Source organism: Glycine max, chromosome 20 (genome assembly GCF_000004515.6).
Source record: "Glycine max cultivar Williams 82 chromosome 20, Glycine_max_v4.0, whole genome shotgun sequence".
In the NCBI taxonomy this organism is placed as follows: Eukaryota; Viridiplantae; Streptophyta; class Magnoliopsida; order Fabales; family Fabaceae; genus Glycine; species Glycine max.
In genome coordinates, this window is record NC_038256.2 from 32,673,780 (window position 1) to 32,679,921 (window position 6,142).

The window sequence follows — 6,142 nt, forward strand, 5'->3', positions numbered from 1 at the left end:
AGAACCATAACTTTATTGCATGTGTTATGTACAGAGTTGGTTTCCATTGGTTATATTTGTCTGAAATCTTTGACAGTGCTATGAGTTTTATGCTCTAAGTTTCCATGCTTAGTGCATAGTATTGAATATGTTATGCTATCTATTGTTTCTGTCAAAATGTTCTCATGCTAGCTACCCATGGTCAAACTTTGTTTTCATTAGGAAATTTCATGTTACATTCTTGTGATTTTGGATTAAGGGTGCTTTCTATTTCCCATGTTATGTTCCATGGCACACATTCTCTTATTATTTGATGTGGTCATTTCCAATCTTCATAGACTAGTCTTCAAGGAAGGGATCATATACAATTCACTTTGCCAAAAAGGATGGAATGAAAATGGGTACATGTCTTTTTTATGACAAGTATAGTGTATGGAATTTATTTTTTATGCTTTCACAAAACCATGAATGAAATTGATGACTATTGTTGTATGTTCTAAACTTCTAATAGTGATGTCTACAGTGGTGTCCTTATAGATTGTGTATCTGGAAAGACATGTACACATTTTCTTATTTATATTATTTTTTTTATATTTAAGTGCATAACATAAAGGAAAAAAAGTAGGGATTAATAATTAATATTAATATAGTTCATATAAAATTGCTTTCTAAAACGGTTATTTCTTAGTAACCGTCTTACAAATAACATGTTTTAAGACAGTTAATAACAAATAACCATCTTTGAAAGCAATGGCAGCATCACTTTCAAAGATGGTTAATAGCAAACAACCGTCTTTGAAAGCTTTGTCAGACATTACTTTCAAAGATGGTTAATAGCAAATAACCGTCTTTGAAAGTCATATCATACAAAGCTTTCAAAGACGGTTGTTTGCTATTAACTGTCTTTGAAAGTTAAAACCTTTAAAGACGATTATTATAATAACCATCGTTAAAAGCCTTTTTTAACTGTCGTGGAAAACCCTTTTTTAGTAGTTAATATGCCAGCTATAACAAATTTTGAACCACATATATAAACAGATACAACACTCTAATTATTATTGTACCTATGTTATATTTGTCTCTAGTTATTATTGATTAATAAGTTGTGAAGCACAGTAAAATCATGTTTAATATGAACAGTAACCACTAGATTTCAAAGCTTGTGTGTCTTTGTTTTTGCCTATGATACCATATTCTAATTAGCGATGAAGAGAAGTGGAAGGCACAAGAGAGGGCTAATGTTATCAATGACACGCTCGGTGGCTTGACCTTTTAGATTACTCGCCTGGTCTTGTATAAAAGAGACACTAAAGACAAAACACTCAACTCTTGGGAGAAAATTGTCAAATACACTCTCACTCCAAATTAAGTTATTGTCTTGTAAAGTTTTTGTTTCTATTCTATCTCTAGTTGTGTTCTTAGTCCTATTGTATTGAGTATTATGTGCTAAGCAATTTCCAAACTCATATGATAATAATGTGGAATAATAAGGCACTAATACTTTAATTTGTTTCTCATATGGAGAAATACATGGACAAGTTGTTAAAAAAAACCTATTCGCCTCCTATAAATGTGCTTACTTTCTATTTTTTTGAGGCCCATAATTGTGAAGGCTTTCATCTGTTGAATTTTGTTGTAACATCATTCACAATTAGAGTTATGCCAGATGCATTCTTACATAGATATAGTAGTAAGTATTGTTGTAACAAGAGAAATGCTTTCAACACAATGTGTCTTATACTCACTATATTTTCCAATCTATTGAATCAAAATAATTAAATATATCAATCTCATTTCTCATTTTGTGGGTCTCATTCTCAAACTAGTGAGACTTTTTATTATTGGCACTAATGAGACCTATTTGAACTTTATATTAAACAAGAGAATGTATGCTACTAGCATGTACAATTGTGCAATCAAATAGTGGGATACTAATTTGAGTTTATATATGCCAATAGCCTTCCTTAATATAAGTAACACTAGGTCTCTTCAGGTACTGCTTGATACACCAAAGTCGCTTTTGTGTATTCACCAAAGCTTCTCTCATTAAAATACCACAAGGAGGTCAGGTCTAATAGAAAGAGAAAAAGGTTTTCATAAGATACATTTGTTTGAAAAAAAAAAAGACTTCTATTGTACTAAAAATTTCATTTATTGAAGGTGGTAGTAAATATGGATTAGATGAAGATGTTGTCATAGAGGTGTAGCACAGTAATTGCAATGATGTTGGAGGGGGCAAAGCTCCATGTGGTTCAATCTAGTTTATGCTTCATCATGGCTTGATTTTAGTTAAATTAATCAATTCCTAAAATAACCTTACTAGTCCATTACAACCAGGGTGCCATGAATAAGAAGAGTTGTGTACTATTTCTTAAGCACGAGCCAGAGCACAAAACAGAGTAACAAAGCTAATCTCAAGATATCCCATTGGGCATATTACCATTGGGTTCTAGATAAAACTTATCTTCTATAAAGTATAAACTAATTTGACATAAAAATATTTTCTAGATATTTTTGCCTTTCTCTTTTATGAACAAAATAATGCTCTTATGACCAATAAATTTAAATATCAACAAAACCTTCAAAATTCAATACAATAATATCTACAATCCTGATAGCTTTCCGAAGTGGTCCCAATACAATAACAACAAAGAAACAAATTGCACTAGGACCTTGTTATGCTCCCAATGCACACAGGGTAAGCATCACTTTCACATAGATAATGACAGAACAAACAAACAAGGGACCAACAATCACATAGATAATGGTGGCAGTGGTGCGCACCAGAGGGTATAAAAACCCCAAACTTAGAATCATAAAACCACAACAACATATGAGGGCAAAACCAAATTGGTGCATGCAACGTAGAAACTTAATGGAGTGAGAGAGACACTAATGTTGTTTGGTGCTGCTTTACGGTGTCAAGTTTGAGGGCCACGAGCTGGTGTTGTGGCTATTGAGAGTAACACGACAGTGAGAGCAGCAGCGCGCGCGTGAGAGTGAGAGTGAGAGAGAGAGAGGCAGTAGCGTAAATGAAGAAAGAGCAGTAGCAGTAACGACACTAAGAGGGTTTCTTTCTGGGGTTTTGTTAAAAAAAGTCTTTTAGATCAGTTCAATTTTCAACTGATTTAAAAGATAGTCTTTAAGATCGATTATTTTTATAATTGATTTTAAAACAATTTTCTAGATCTGTTCCTTTCCAACCAATCCAAAAAAATTCATTTTGTTTGCAAAAATACTACCACGTCTTTATTAAAATGATTCCTTTACAACCAATCAAAAAGACTGATTTAAATTCCATTTTTTGCATTAGCGAAGGTATCAAAGTGCCAAAACATTTTCCCACTTTGGTATCAGCTCCCCAGCACTCCAAATACTTTTATCAACTCCAACACTTAGCACCATTGAAAATTTCAAAGATATCATAAGAAAAATAATTAATATTTATTCATTTTCTCTTTTATGTCATTTTATGATACAGTTGATACTGATGATAGCACAGCAGACACAGTGGTGTAACTAGCAGATGCAAAACAAGCAGAAACAGAGGTGCAGATAGCAAGCAGAATTAAGAGGAAGATTGCAAGGCCTGCTGGATAACATTCGAAGAATCCTGATCTTGAAGGAATGATGTGTAGAAGCAAAGCTTCATGGTGAATCAAAGGTGATTCAAAGGTGTTTTGATGATAACAATGATGATAACAAAAGATGATGACAAAGGAGATGACAAAAAGCTCAAAGATCAATCAAAGAACAACTCAAGTGAATCAAACATCAATCAAAGAACAACTCAAGTGAATCAAGAACAATTCAAGAGTTCAAGATAAGAATCAAGAAGAATTCAAGACTCAAGAAGAAAGTTTAGAGTCAAGAATCAAGATTCAAGGTTCAAGATCTCAAGAATCAAGATTAAGATTCAAGACTCAAGATTCAAGAATCAAGAGAAGGCCTAATCAAGATAAGTATAAAAAGTTACTCTCAAAAACTGAGTAGCACATGATTTTTCTCAAAACATGTTTACCAAAGAGTTTTTACTCTCTGGTAATCGATTACCAGTAGCAAAATTGTTTTGAAAAAGTTTTCAAATTGAATTTACAACGTTCCAATTAATTTCAAAAAGCTGTAATCGATTACAATGTTTTGGTAATCGATTACCAGTGCCTTTGAACATTGAAATTCAAATTCAAATGTGAAGAGTCACATCCTTTCACATAAAAGCTTTATGTAATCGATTACACTGATTTGGTAATCGATTACCAGCGATTGTTTCTGAATAAATCAAAAGATGTAACTCTTCAAAAGGTTTTTGACTTTTTCAAATTGGTTTTAAGTTTTTCTAAAAGTTATAACTCTTCTAAATGGTCCTCTTGACCAGACATGAAGAGTCTATAAAAGCAAGGCTTTGTTTTGCATTTATAATCAATCTTTCTAACACTTATTCATACAATCCTTTACAAGCCTTGAATCTCTTTGAACTTCTTCTTCTTCTTTGTACCAAAAGCTTTATGAAGTTTTCTGGTTTTCTAAACCTTGAAAACTTGTGCTATTCATCTTTTCATTCTCTTTTCCCTTTGCTAAAAAGAATTCGCCAAGGACTAACCGCCTGAATTCTTTTTGTGTCTCTCTTCTCCCTTTTCCAAAAGAACAAAGGACTAATTGCCTGAATTCTTTTGTGTCTCCCTTCTCCCTTGTCAAAGAATTCAAAACGACACAGTCTGAGAATTCTTTTGATTCTTCCCTTTCCCTAATACAAAAGTGTTCAAAGGACTAACCGCCTGAGAATTATTTTGTATCTGTTAGACAAGTGGCCTCAGATATCTTAAGAAGGGGGGTTGAATTAAGATATCCCAAACTACTTCCCCTAATTAAAAATCTATTTCACTTTTTATTTAAGTTATGAATTCCCTTAATGACAATCTTCTTAAATATTAATTCAAATAAAACAATTTGAATATGAATATAAAGCAATAATAAATAAAGAAGATTAAGGGAAGAGAGAATGCAAACTCAGTTTTATACTGGTTCGGCCACACCCTTGTGCCTACGTCCAGTCCCCAAGCAACCCGCTTGAGAGTTCCACTATCTTGTAAATTCCTTTTACAAGTTCTAAACACACAAGGACAATCCTTCCTTTGTGTTTAGAATTCCTTTACAACAAGAGACTCACGGTCTCTTAATCCCTTAGAGAATGAGAAGAAGAAGAAGAATAAATCTCTCTAGAAAGAGATGGATTTTACAGATTGAGCACTCAAATAATTCCTTAATGAATTGCAATTGAATTGGCCAAGGAATTCTTAAGAGGATAAAATGAATTTGCTCTTTGAGAGGATAAACACTTGTTGTTCTGAAAATCTCTGAGCAATTTTGTGTTTAAGTCACATATATATAGACCATTGGTGGTCATGAATAAAGCCTTTGAAAAGTTGTGACTCTTAAAATTATTTTTCTGAAAATCCTGTCTGGTAATCGATTACAGTAATTGTGTAATCGATTACAGCTTTTAAAATTTGAATTAAAACGTTTACTAACTGCTGGTAATCGATTACCAATATTGTGTAATCGATTACACAGTCTAAAATTTCAAATTCAAATTTTTGTAGCTGTTATAAAGCGTATTTGGCCACTGGTAATCGATTACATCCTCTGGTAATCGATTACCAGAGAGTAAAACCTTTGAGAAACTCTTTTTAACTTAAATTACTTGGCCAAACCTTTTGTTAATTCAATCAGGAATTCCCTTCCTAATATTCTAGTGATCATCTTGATGTTGTGGCTTGTTAATCTTGAAGTATTGTCTTGAATTTAATCTTGAAAAGCCCATTTGCATAAATTGCATCATATCATCATGATCATCATCAAAACATCAAAGGCAATTGCATCTACAATCTCCCCCTTTTTGATGATGACAATACAATACCTAAAATCAAGATTCAAGCAAGCAACAAACAATTGTATATAGATCAAATGTGCATGTGTTTACTCCCCCTATATTTCGGAATTCATGATCACTTGATTTCTAAGTTTGTTAAGCTTTTTCTACAACCTTTTCAAAAAGCCAAAGAACTCGGAAATCAACACAGATATAACAATGGAGTAGAAAGATATAAATATCAGAGTATAAAACACAATAAGCCAAACTCACAAAGAAGAAATAATCAAACCA